Source organism: Poecile atricapillus, chromosome 1 (assembly GCF_030490865.1).
Source record: "Poecile atricapillus isolate bPoeAtr1 chromosome 1, bPoeAtr1.hap1, whole genome shotgun sequence".
NCBI lineage: Eukaryota > Metazoa > Chordata > Aves > Passeriformes > Paridae > Poecile > Poecile atricapillus.
This window is the reverse complement of record NC_081249.1, coordinates 20,454,458-20,468,751: the sequence shown is the minus strand read 5'-3', so window position 1 is coordinate 20,468,751 and position 14,294 is coordinate 20,454,458. Positions and strand designations below refer to the sequence as shown.

The following is a 14,294-nucleotide window of genomic DNA, read 5'->3' as shown; positions in this document are numbered from 1 at the left end:
CTTCTGTCCAAGGCTTTTGTTTGTCATAATTGATATCTGATGTTGTCATCTTTCTGAAATTAAAATAACTTGCTGTAAGGTACTTGCTAAGAGAAGAGAACTAAGGTAAAATTTTTAAAGCAGAGAGAAAATACATAAATAAGAATGTGGGTTTACTGTTAAAGACGTGCCAAAGGAAACAACGCTTGAAGGGTATTAAGAGAGGTCAGTAGGGAGGAGCTGAGTAGCTCCAGGCATGTGTATAACTAATTTTTGAAATACTACAAGTGTAACTCACATTATAAATAACCATATGTTCATTAAGTAAGTGAAGAAGGAAAATCTGGGAAAAGTTTGTCCAGACATTTATAACTTTTTTAATGGCAGTTGATTTTTTCCATATGATTTTCAGATTAAGAAGTGATTTTCATCTCTTGAGACTGCTCATTGTTGAGGCTGCAGTTAAGGAAAAGAGCAAAATTACCATCCAAGCTTAAATGCAAAGCATGAAAAACCTTTGGGATTTAAGCTAGTTGTTGGTTCCTTGATACAGCTTTTACTTCATAGCAGAGGTGTACAGCAGATATTCACCAAAAACTTCGTTTAGATTTTTTTCCTAAAGTCCAGAGTGGAGATTGAATGACTGAACAGCAAGGGAAGGATATGGCTTCTGCCTATCAAAATGAAAATGTTCAGTACATATTACACAATTCATCCTCATCATAAAGAATGTGCTGTTTCTCTATTTCTGATTTCATATTCAGCCATAATATAGTTTTATACAAAAAAGGATAACCTTTGTAGAATGAGTATACAAAGAAAGTGAACTTAGAAAATAAGAGCAAGGACAATTCATAGTGGAAAAAAATGGAATGAAGACAGGTTCCTCTGCAGACACTATTGTAAATGTCAAGTAGATTTTGACAGCTGGTAAGTTGGGGACATAATTTTTAAAGAATTCCATAGATGTAGACTGCCTTTTAGTGTGAAGAATTTACACACAGTGAAATGAGAGGGTAGGTAGCATATGGGGGATTAAGGCAGCTGAGTTCTAGTGAAATCTGGAGGCAAACAAATAGACCTTAAAGAAAAAGACAACTGTAGTGGTCACACTGGTGTTATGTTTGTGATTTGTGATGTAGCGATCTACCCTAATTAAAGGAAGGTTCATCTCATGCAGTTTTCTGTCCCAGAGAGAGCCTCTGTAATACAGAAAAGAAGAACATGTCAGAGGAGAACTTGTGTGGAGTACTGAAGATTTCTCTTTAACAGACTGTGGTTTCTGTGGCAGTCTGTTTTGATGGAAGCTCTTTGTACACTCAGGTAAATTGTTATGCATTATGGTCAGTTGTGTTAAATAAAGTGTATTCTTGCACTTTAAAAATTTAAATTAAATTTAAGCAAGCATTGGTATTTCTGTTAAACATAGTTTCCAAAAATTACTTTGGATTTGGACATCTCTGAAAGTATTCATAGAAAATCAATTACATATATACTAGTGCACTTTAAATATTACTTCAGTATATATTTGTTTTTGGCTTCGGTTTAAATTACAAATAGAAGGATACTTGGCTCTGACCCTACAGAGGGATAGATTAGTTTGGTAATGCAAACTATTTCAGCATTGAGCATATTTGAGCTATACATTTATTTCTGTATCTTTGTTTTTTGGTTGGATTTCCCTGGGTGCTTTCTTTATGGTTGTGCTTACCACTCAGTTTTTTAGGACATGCTTTTTAATCAACGTTCTGCAAGTCTAGCAGTACTGCTTGACACAGGGCTCCCACTCTGTGCGGTTGCTGCATCAGGAGGAGATTCTGCTGAATCACAACTCAGTATGAACAGCTTAGAAAGAAAATATTTGAATGTTTGATAGAAACCAAACAGATTTTTCTTTAAAATTTAATATGAAATGCAAAATCATGACCTATAAATTCTGAACTACTAACTAATGAATTATTATTTACATTGATCTAGTGAAAGTAGTACTTGGTATTTGCTGCTGGAGTTTTAGAGAAAGTCATCAGCTCACTTTTGAGAAGATGGTGTACCTGGATGTAGCCAAGGTAGTAAGCCCCCATCTGGTAAATGTAACCCTTCCTTCATTTCTGCTTATCAATTTAGTGAATAGCTTAAAGATGAGAGATTAGTAGTTACTTGGGAGATTACTAGTCAGGAAAACCCCTACTTTCTCCCAATTAGTAATTTCATTAGAAAACCAAGAAAGAGGGGCTGAGATCTTTTGAAAGGTTTCTTTTCTGAGGTTTTGAAATCTTGGAGGGCATAGGGACCAGAAATACTCAGTTTTCTCTAATTATAGATAATTTCTTTTGTATGTATTGAATTGGTTCAAAATGTAGAACTGTTTACAGGGTCATGCATGTTTTACATAAAGCTTTATTAACTGGTAAAACACTGTTTGAAAAGATCCTATTGTGCTTAAAACACGGATTTATTTTTTTTTTTCCATTTTAATTGAAGTTTAATTTCCATTTTAAAAAAATTATGGCCCTGTATGTAATAAGGGGGTCACTAATTATTTTCCAGCTAAATGGTGTAAGAATAGTAAATGTAGCTTAGCACACATTCTTCCTTAGGTATACACATGGCACAGCTTCATGGTAAGCAAGTTGCAGTACTGACCTGGTGTAAAGATTCTGTTTCATTACAGAGTAATCAGTGTGTACTAAGAAACACTGAAAAGAATAACAAAAATATCAGTGTTGTAAATGGCTGTGCAGCTCCAGGATATTTTGGCTAAGATCCACAAAACATGCAGGGTGTTGGCTGAATCGAAGTGGGCGAGCTCTGGGAGGGGAAGATAAGAGCAGCAAGGCACCGTTTGCACCCTTGGGAAGAGGTAGGTGACACTGGCCATTCAGCTGAAACTGTGGCCATCCCTTCTGCCCAGGGGTGCCCTGTCCCTCCTGCTGCTGCCTTCCACAGCTGGCTCAGCCGTGGGGCTCTGGTGCTCCAGCATTGCTTCCCCTGCCAACCAGAGGCTGCCGGCCTGCCTCGAGGCTAAACACTGCCAGGAAAGGCACTGGAGAAGCTGAAAAAGCCCAGGTGGGTTGGAAGTTGATTCTTTCCATGATTCATGAACGAGGACTATGTGGAATATGTTTCTGGATGGTTTTGAGGGAGATGGTAACTGAACCACACTTCTCTAAAGCTTGAAGCAAAGCTTGGTGAGACAGAAAAAAATTGAAATAAGTAATAAATTAGACCTAAAACGTGCACGTTCTTTTCATGTTACCAGTAGGACTGGAGGGAAAATACTGTTCTTGCTTTTTGCAAAATTGAATTTCTTCAGAAAGTATGCTATCAAGAATAATCAGTTACTTTGTAAGCTTTTTCCATTTGAATTGCTGACTATTCCTCATTTACTCAGTTTTTTACGATATGCATGGGTTAAAGTAGAATTAGTGTGTTTTATAGATACCAGGTCTTTTAAACACAAAATATAAGAGGCCACCCATATCGGAGGAACATGAAAAGTACATGAAGTCTTCCACCTCTATGTCAGTGGCTTGATAGTGTCATCATCACTATTGATTAATTAATTTAACCACCTGAAATTGACCTGCTTGACTTCTGAGTTCATTTCCTGGCCTGGTAGGAAGTTTGAGGTATTGCTAAATTCAGTACTGGCATATTTCATCATAAAGGAAGAGTTGTTGAAGAGACTTGGGAACTGTGTCACCCTTTCTCTGGGAACAGGTGAATGTCAAGCAGCAGCATGGGGACAATTTGCACCCCTTCATGTGAATCTTTTGTTGGTTACTCTCAGCCTAAGGTTGATCTTAACAACCTATTGGTTCATTGCATAATGAAAAAAATACAAAACTTTAGGACAGTTTTTAGAGATTAGAGAAAAACTCCTCAAATTTACATTTGAAACATAAGTCTTCCTAAGTATTTTGGACTGAGCAGAATTGAAATAGTGTTTATTAAATGCTTTTTGTTTATTTTTTCCATCTGCAGTCATATGGTGGAATTCTCATAACTGGTTCCATGCGGTCAAATTCTCCCTATAAACTGAGTACTTTAAATATGCTGGTGCTGAGAGGTTTTTTTTCAATCCCAAAAACACGTGAAGAAGGGAATTGAGGAAAGAATGGAAGAAGTGAGTGTTGATTGCCATTATGGTATAACTAATCTCTGAGATTAATTTGCATTCCCCTCTATCTGTATGTGTATTGTATATTCTCAAGACTTGAAAATACAGAAAATTAGTCTTCTGTGTGAAAGAGAAGATCTCTCTCCATCTTGTCTTATCCATCCTGCCTTGTGCAACAGTTGCCTTAGCCAAATTCCCTTTTATGTGATATTGATTAACAGCCATGCTGAGTCTAGGACTGTCACAAGGACTAAAGGGTGTTTAATTATTCAGCTCCAATAAAGTGGAAGACAGTGCAGCAGCAGCTGTAACATAAGTCATTGGTAATTCATCTCCAAAATACTGTTCAATAATAACACAGCAATTCTCTCCTTCTGGCTTGAAGGAAAAACATAGAAACCTAAAGACTGAATATTTGGAGAATGTGTGAGTGATAGGCTTGTCCTCAAGAAAGCTCCATTCTTTGGGTATGTTCTTAGGTACAATGCCAAGTGATTGTACTCACATGAAAAAAACACTGTTTTACCAGAGGTACAATATTCCTAAAGTCAGATATTCAAAAAGGAAGAGCATTTTTCTAGTTTTTTGTTTATAGATCTATCACCTCTGCATGTACATGAATATTTCACATTTGTTGTGAAAATCCCCAGTTCTCATTAATAATTTCAATGTGCAAATTTATTGTGGAAATATATACGTTTGTATGGTTTTGGATTTGGGTGGGTTCAAAAGGAGTTGATGGAATCTTTTTCAAGCTTAGAACAAGACATAGAAAAATTAAGGACACTGTTGTATTCAATAAATAGAGCTGAGACCCCTAAAATCACAGGTGTTTTGTGCCATAACATGCCAGTGAAGCCTGCCACAAATTTGCAACAATATTCTGCTTTAGTGTTCCTTTAAAAGATGTGTTGGTGTATTTCAGTACTGGAACCATGAGGAGGTCCCAGAGCTGTGGGATATTGAGGCTGGGGGAATACCACTGTGTCTATGCTTCATTCATGCATTCTTCATTAATAGCTACTTTTGTCATGGTTAAAGAAGAGACACTGGCCAAAGTGGATATTTGACTTCATGTAGCAAGTCTGTTTAACTATCAATGTGTATTTAAAATAATTTTAAATATTATGTATATTATGCAGAATTGTGTTTTGTGAGAAATACATAATCTTTAAAATGCTTCATAAAATGCGTAAATTAGAATATAAATAACACATCTTCTAATACAAGATTGTGAGTTATATTTTGTCTGGACTGAACTGTAGGAAACATCTTAATACAGTGTGATTTCTTAGCTCAGAAAGTGCCAATAGGCTTGTTTGGATTTTTAATAACATTTTGTAGTTCAAAACTGGGACAAATGGCAGCCTGGCCCAAAGCAGTGTGTTTCTGTCTTTACCACACAAGAGCTTGGATGTGATATTATTTGTTGCTAATGAACACAAAAAATACCAGTGTGCTGTTGTTTAAAAGGTTTGGGGTTTATTTATGTTCATATTCAGTTTTCAGTTATGGATAGATTTTTTCCCCTTTTGGGGGAAGTAGGGTAAAGACAGAAAAAGAGGAGCTTGTTCTCGGGTTTTGAAATTACTAGTATGATTATTATTATTATTACCTTAATCTTTAAAAATAGTTCCTCCTTACAGATTAAGATTCATTGTAGTAGAATGAAGATGTCAGAATTAAACAAGTGCTGTGCTTTCTTGTAAAACAGTTTATTGCCCAGTCTTTCCACCTCATTAGTAGATCTTCACATCTTTTTTTCTCAGTTTTGTTAATTCTTTGGTGGTTTTAAGAATGTAGATGGAAAGCAGCTCTCTGCACTAGGGTTAAATCAGATCAGACTGTAGTCACAAGGCAGAGGGAAAAGAGAGTGAGTTTATGGGAAAAATCAATTGTTGGTATGCGAGTACAAATTAAAGCCAGCTTGCCTCAGTGTTTATTTAAGAGATGAACTTTACTGTGACTGGCAAATGGATCAGGAACCTAAATAATGTCATTGTTTTACTTGTTAAAGCTGGAGCAGCAAAATAAATTAGCACAGCCTATGTCTGTGCACAGTCCCTTCAGAATGAGATGAGGTAGTGATGTTAGAAAAAATAAATTATTTTAAATTAATTCTTTGTTGCTTCCACAGCTAGACCTTAATTAATTGGTACATGATCAGGATAGTGCAGACTGCTAAATCTCTAGAGTGGCTGATTTTCTGCCCTGCCCTGTGCTGTCGAGTCCTTTAATATTTATACATGGAAAAATAGATAAATATGGTCTGCCTGGATATTTTTGAACTGATACTGGACCCACAGTCCAGGGTGCAGTTTCATCATTTCACAAGCACTGTCTGGTTGTAGAACAAGATATATAAAGCTCTACATTTCATTTGTATTGAATAGTATTTTCAGAACAACAGTTAGAATAAGTTTCTCGGTGGTATAATTTCTTTAATAACAGTCACTAAGTGCAGAGACACACTTGGTCATGTGTATAAATTCCATACTGTACTGGAAATAAGTCCCCCAGTGCTGTGCATTCAGTTTGATTATTATGGCATTTATTGAATGGCTGGGGTTGCTCAGCCTTTGGCCTTGAGCTGTTGGCATGCCTCAGGTGGTAAGCAAATTGCATACAAATGCACTGCTTGTCATGTCTTGCTGCTTAATTTGTTCTTTGGAATAACTTAGTCTCATAATAGGCAGACACATCACAAAGCAAAAAAGCACTGGAGAGAGTTGAAATATTGGCCTTGTAAAGCCCTTCCCAATATTGAGTCACTTATCTTTCATGAAAAGTAATAAATATTGAAATTAATGGCATACTTCTGCTTTACAGAATTTGTTAGAATGTTTGCATCTGTCAGCAGACTCATAATAAAGTGCCCTTTCACTAGCCCTGTGGTGGGTCTGCATTGTCATCTCGTGACAATATTTAAGCACCCTTTTCATAGGAAGGTAGGGAAATGCGTTGATGGAGGAATTCCTGTACCAAAAAGCTGATCACCCATTAATTAGAACAAATTCTTTGCCTTTAATGGTAGTGACAGTCTAGAGTACATTTTTGGGGTCACAGAGTCAATACAGTGCTATTTTTATGATGGTTTATTTTTAATGCGGTGTTTCTGAAAAGTTACACCAGTGCCTCCTTTGGAACAAAGAGTTACATAGTTCTGAACAGCTCAGCAGCTCACAGAAATAATAAAGGACAACAACAACAACAGATCATTTAACTTTTGGGTAATTAAGAACTTTTGTTCTTCCAGAGTATTCGTTGCAATGCAGAGTATACATTGCAGTGCACAGAACAGAAAATTACTCAGGTATCGACCATGGTGTATATTGTTAGAACCTCATAATAGTCTTATTTAATGATAGATACTGAGATACACTGTTGATACAAGCAGAGCAATATATCTCACAATTATTTGGTGCATGATGTCAGGTTTAAGAAAGAATTGTCATTTTGGATGGTTCAGTATTTATCTCTTGCTTTTAATCAGACTGTGCAATTATATTTTGCTACATTCAATAAACGCAAAATGTATTTATAGGTCTGTGTGTCTGGCAATTTCTATGGATAATGGATTCAATCTTGTTAGACAATCACTTTGATTTCCTTGATAAATTTTTAATACTTTTAATTATTAGAATGCCAAAGTGTAGTTCTCACTGTTTTTTGATGACCAAGCCTGGACTACTAGACTGGACTACTAGAACATGTGGTCTAAATAAATAAGGCAGTATCAAGATTCTTCAAGCCTAATATATAATCTTTTCAATTTAGTGATGAACTGCAACATTTTTCCAAGATCATCATGCTTTTGGGTATTCTTCATATTATCACATCAAAGCTTGGATGAGTTCTTACCTTGTAAAATGTGAGTCAGTAGGATCTGAACTCAGCTGAGTTTATGGACTGATTTCCAGCCTCAGAATGTGACAGATATAATGGAGTTTATTTGTTCCATTTGCAGTATTACATCACAAGTCCAACCTGTCTGCCTTTTGCACAAACAGTGTATAGCCTGTGAGAATTAGGAGAAAGGATTTGTCACTTGCAGCCCTCTTTGTTTGGGATTCACAGCATGTTTTAAGGACACCCTTTGGGTGGGTGTGGAATGGTGACTTTCGTATTTCATATTGTGACCATTAGCAACCACAGATAAATTTAATCATACCACTCAAAGAATATGGAAAGCTGTACAGAATACTAATAATGTGAGTCATGAATTTTTAAGCTCTCAGAGGATGCTCTAAAAAGAAATTGATTAATCACTGTGCTAAAATAATATAGCACCTAAAAATAGACTTTTACTTGGGCGGACATCATAAGATAGTGGTGTAGCATCAATACTGGATGGCAGTAGACTCCATAAAGCAGTTCTGGCTCAGTAATGAGTTTGCAGGTACGTTAATTACTTTAGAATCACTTAGGATTTCTCTAATATTCATCTTCTGCTTAATTTGGTGCACCTACACCTGTGTACGTACACAGCAAATGAAACCCCTCCTGGAATTTGATGGAGTTTTTGTTAGTTCACTCATTTGTGTTAGGAAAACAAAACCAACCTGCTCACTAAGCAAGGTTGGTGTTGAGACATTTCTCCAGATTGTACCACAGTTTTATTGCTACCTAGGGGGCAAAGAGTAGTATTTCACATGTCAGTGCAAAGGGGTTGTGTGGAGTTTTAGTATGTTACAGCACTAAGAACCATGGCATGTCCCTCCAGGAATCCTGGCGCTGCAGCCAGCCGGCCCAGAAACACAAGCATGGTTTCGCAGCACAGCTCCTGTCATGAGAGCTACTCCATCACTCAAGTAAATCCTGAGCCATCTTGCTGTCAGTTTATTGATTTTTCTATTTCTCCCTTTTTTTTTTTTTTTTTTTACACTTTCACCCTGCAAAAAATATGCTGTAGGGAAAATGGTAGCAAGGCAATTGGTAAATCTTTATGACAAATCACGTAGAAGCAGCAGGATGCACTAGATGCTTACTAGAAGAACTACAGTTTAAAAATAAACATCGTATATGAGCATAATATTTAAGGCTTCGGAACAGGTTAGCATAATAAGTGGCAGTAAACATATTTAAAGAAGTAAAGGATAAAAGTAAAATAAATATTGTAGCATCTTAATCTAAATTAGATTTCACAGAGTACTGGGGGGTAGTAGAACTGTGAAGTCTGAGAGATTGTTTCCATTTGCTGTTAATGTTCAGCTCGCATGCACTGGTATTTCTGTCCTGAAAGAAAAATATGAGTTCTCTAGAATAATCCAGCTTTTCATTCTATTTTGCAGCCTTGTCTAAGCAGATGAATCTGATAATTCCTTAAATGGGAAATTTGCCAGCTGAGAGAAACCTAGAGGGCAACAAATGGGCAGTGATGGCAGAATGTCTTGAATGCTGAAAATGTTGTTTTGATTCCACACTGTTTAAAAATATATTTGTCTAGTGAAAGGTAAAATGTTAGACAGATAACACAGGAGATTTCTGAGGCATGACACACATACATACACACATGCACACACAGTATTTTCATGGATTATATTTTTTTTCTGTAGGCTTAACCCAGATAAATTCAGTTACAAAAGCTCTCGCAAAAAAAAAAAAGAGGGGGTGGGGAGGGGGCAGGGCACAAAGCAGTGAAATCAAAGCAACTCTGCCTTAAGGCTGAAGAGATTTCCTTATCTTATCCTGCTGTTTCTAGGTATTGCAAAACATATGGCTCACCTTTAGGGGCAGTCCCCAAACAGTGGGAGATGTTGCATCCCATCTGTGCTGCAGCAACTGGAGGTGCAATAACAAGGTGAACTGAGGACGCCAAGATGACTGTGTTTAAACTCATTGCTGCTTTACTGAGGTGGTGTCAGCGGGAGGGTAGTGGGGCACGTTTAGTTTGGGTGGGTTTTTTTAGCTACCATGTGGATGTGCCTTACAAGCCTGAACACGGGTTCTGCTGGAGAAAAATTGTTTTGAGGAAACTTGGTAGCCTGAATCAGGAGTAAAAATTTCAGGATCCTAGATACTGGGAAAAGCAAAGAAAGGAAGAAAAGCTAAAAACGAAAGCATTTCTGTGTCTCCCATATTTTATTCTGACAGCAGCTGAACTGGCTGAATAGGCTCCTGTCCCCCACTGTTAAGAACTGTTCAGTGTTGCTCCCATGAGATTTGGTTGATCGTGTAGTCACTCTAACCTGATTCATGCACTATAATCTAGCTTAGCTTGAACACTTTTTAACACTAACTCTCTGAACTCTTTAATAAGAGTCATTTGGACATGAGCAGATATTCCACAGACACTGAGGGACAGCCATGTTCAGCAGGACTGTAAGGCAAAAGTGATTACGAGGAACAAGGGAATAAGGCTACACGAGTGAAGAAGCATAATGATGGACTGAAATTGCACACTGTAGTGAATAGAATGCAGAATATAGCTGGATGTACCCTGATGAAAATTAGCTTTTTAATACCTGTCTCCCAGAATTTCTAAGCCAAGCTTCTAAGCCTCTAAGCTTATGCTGCAGAATTTTCCTAAATAATTTCAAAGGCCAGGGCAAGAAATGACTTAACACCTTTGCATCTCACTAAAACACTTTAATGTAAACAAAATCTGTAAACTGAGATGCAAAAGGTCTCTTAATGATCTTTTTCTAGTTGCTTTTATCATTGCTATAATTATTATTTTACTTCAATGAGTCTTTTGCTATTAGGTCCTTCTTTTCCTGCTAGTGTAACACAAGGAAACCACTTATTATAATGAAGACTGAATATTCATACCCAGTTTTAAGCATCAGCATCCATATACATAAATTTGAATCGAAGTTAAGTGGCATGAACATCCCTGGCATGTTCTGTCATGATATAAAAAGGATCTTCTTCATTTAATGCTGCAAATAAAACTAGCTATCTTCCTGTGCAAATACTTGTTCTCATTCTTCATAGTTTTCTCAATTTGCAGAAGGAGAGTTCAGCTTGCAAGATGAAAAGACTGATGGGTTTCCAGAACTGCAGGCAACTTCCCTTTTGTTTTGAAGTCAATGGCAATTGTACTTCTGAGACCCTGGGAAAAATCACCTTTTAATGCTGACTAAAAGTAACATCACATATTGTATGCATAAAATTCAGTGATATAAAATGTACATGGAGGTGTAGTACTGTATTAGGGCATGCATGTATATGTACAAATATGAACAGTCTGCATTTCAATTTGAATTATTGTCCTGATCTGTATGACTTTCAGGTGTTCTTAATTTATTAGTTAGCATTTCAAAAAACAGACCACCTGTTAATTGAACAGACCTAAATGTACTTATTTAATAAAATTAATGCACAGGTAAGCATTAAATGCTGTGGAATACTTCACATTGGCGGAAGCAATAACAACCTTTTCCCCTTTCTAGTTTCAAGCTCTTTGTAAGGTCCCTGAAAGTTTTCAAGAAACGATGTTTGCAGCAGCAGGATCAGTGCCTTTGGAGCGCAGTGCTGGAGTAGCAAGGCTGAGGAAGCTTCAGGGAGGAGGAAAGCAACTTAGCTTTGCAGGTTTCTGCATTTCAGAAGTCCTTCTCCCTCCTCAACAAGTTTAACTAATTAGTTGAACTCTCAGAATTTGGTGTGTTTTTGCATTTGTTTTGTTTTGTTGTGTGATCTGATTATTAGAGTTTTGAAACTTGATGCTGATTTTTTTCATCACGGCTTTGGAAAATACTTTAGGAACTTTACTATATGCGAACATACCATGAAGTAGAACAAAGTATTGACTGAATATTGGATATTCAAAAACTTGGATAACCATTTGCTAATGCTAAGATACTGAGTATGCCTTCTGTGTGTCCCTTCAAAGTCTAAAGAATCCTTATAAATTTGTGACCTTATAAATTTCTTGAAGCCGACAGGAATTTCTTTCTTGAAATAAAAGAAGCCAAAGATGGATAGATGATACCATTTATGTTGTCAGAATTGCATTAAAACACAGGACATAGGTACATTGAGAGATACTCCTTTATTGAATTAATTAAAGGAATTTATCGTAATCTTTTTACACTAACAAGCTTTTCTAACATACATACTGGTCAAAATTGTCACTTATGCTATCAAAAGAGGTGAATTTTGTCTCAGTGTAGAGGTGTGGATACCCATTTACTTCTAAATGGCATATAATGATGAGACAGCTACTATCCACCACCAGGTTAATCAAAGTAACAAATCAACAGGACCAAAATATATCGGTTATTTCCTATAAGATGCAGATGGTAATTTTGAAGGATTTTTTCCCTGAAATTTCACTTCTGCTGCTTACTCTTAAAATATTTTATTAAAAAGCTTCAATATGCTAAAATTACCTGTGTTACTGACCAAGTCCAAGGACTGGGTTCCTCAGACCAGTGCTCTTTACCACCAAGTCTGTGTGATGTTCTCTGACAGGTTATTTCATCCATGTCTTTTGAAATGCTCAGGTTTTTCACAGTGATGTGTACTGCAGATGCTTTCATGCTCCTGCTCTTTTCTTTATATTTAGTGTTTTTCTATAGAATGTAGCCAGTATTCTCAGCTGCACTTTTCATATCCAGACAGTATAACCTACTAATGTGTCCTGTATTTTAATTGTGGGTAGATTAAAATTCACATACAGACATACCATTAAACTGTAATTTAATTTAATATAAATAGTTTTTACTCCTATATCTCTACAATGATTTAGGTAAAAGGAGAAGGTAATGTTGAAAGAGAATCTGAAGTGCAACAAAATCATTCTGTACCTTTAATCATCAGTTTTAGCTTTGTTATAGTTGCTTAACCAGCATAAGCTTTATATGATCAGAAGCAATGCCTCACATTTGGTATCTTTAAGACCTTGGATCTGTCTGGATTCAATATGCAAGTTTATGCCCTGGTATTTTTTATTAAACTCCCTATTTTCTATGTAAATAGCACAACAAGCATAGGTAATTTTAGTATGGAGAGATTCTTACCATAGGATCCTATGACAGTTCAGGACTTTAGAAGGTCCAACACCCAGGTCAAAGCAGGGCCAGCTTTACGGTTAGTTATGGCTATTTCATTTTGATCTAGTCAGGAGTCCAAAAATGGAGATTGCACAGAAGTTGTCTTTCAGTAAAATTCATTATCTTTCTAATGCTGAAGACAGTAATTGCTGAATATAAAACTCATTTTTGAAATGCATATTTAAAATGGTGCTCTTCTTGTAGATCAATGTGTTAGGTCATTTCTGTCATGCTTTTTAGAACAGGCATTTATTTGCGCTCTTAAAACACTCTTCATTTATGCATTTGACTGCTTAATGTGCCATGTCCTTCCAAGTGTACACTTCTTACCATACAAAGTAAGGATATTAGTGGACTGTGGCTCCAGCTGCTTCATTCTTAGATGATTCCTCTCTTGTCCTCAAACTCTTCTTTGCTGCTTCTATTAAAAGACCTTGATAATTCAGTGAAGCTATTTAGATACAAAGTTGCTGTACATTAGCCCCTGATTTACAGAGAAGAATCTGTATATATAATAATTTTGACAGCGCTTTAAAGAGGTACTGTTCAGCTCAAGAGTTTAAAAATTTTCTCAGAGCTAGTACCCAAGAAATTCATCTTCACTAACAATATAGCATGTTTCTTCATAAAGCACACAAATGAAGGCAATGTTTCGTTCTTTGCCTGGCAAAGATTGTTTGCTAGTTAGGAAATTCAGAACCATGATCTGTTTTATTGAAGATAACTAAAAACAGGAGAAGATTTTTTGACATTTTTTACTGCAGAATGTTCTTTTGATTAGATCTGATGTTTGCTCTGCTCAATACCACTGCATTTCAAAGGAGTATGTGTTAACAGGAGTGTGAAATTCTGCATTTCATGTGAAAGTGTGACTGACAAGTGTTGAGGTTCATATGGTTTGGGGCAACCCTTGCTCAGGATACTGTCTGCCCTTTGTGGGAATAGAAAATACACTAAACAAAGATGAGGCTGGAAAGGAAGAGGCTGTCTTTGAGTGACAGGCAAGTTGACTGACTGATGTGTGAGTGTCAGTGTCTGGGATGAGTTTTCCAGTTTCAGGCCGCAGGGAATGAGTGGGTGGAGAGTGCATGTGAAACTGAGATTTCTGCTCTGGAGTTCACATGAAGAAATCTCAAACAGCTCAGTGTTTAATAACCTGCTCAGTACTTTACTGAGTGGTATAAAGACCTGTGGTTGCA

The 14,294-nt window shown here is 36.7% G+C and overlaps 1 protein-coding gene across 3 annotated transcripts in view; it reads left to right on the top strand.

The window, feature by feature from the left end:
• The window catches only part of TBL1X (transducin beta like 1 X-linked), a 190,823-nt gene that overhangs the window by 80,655 nt on the left and 95,874 nt on the right, over nucleotides 1-14,294 (top strand). The window contains exon 1 of one of the 3 annotated variants that reach the window (XM_058845900.1): nucleotides 2,849-3,045. The exons of the other annotated variants lie outside the window; for them this stretch is intronic. The gene's annotated coding sequence lies outside the window, so the exon portion shown is untranslated. Of the gene's footprint in view, nucleotides 1-2,848; nucleotides 3,046-14,294 lie in introns of those variants that run through there. 3 annotated transcript variants of the gene reach the window in all.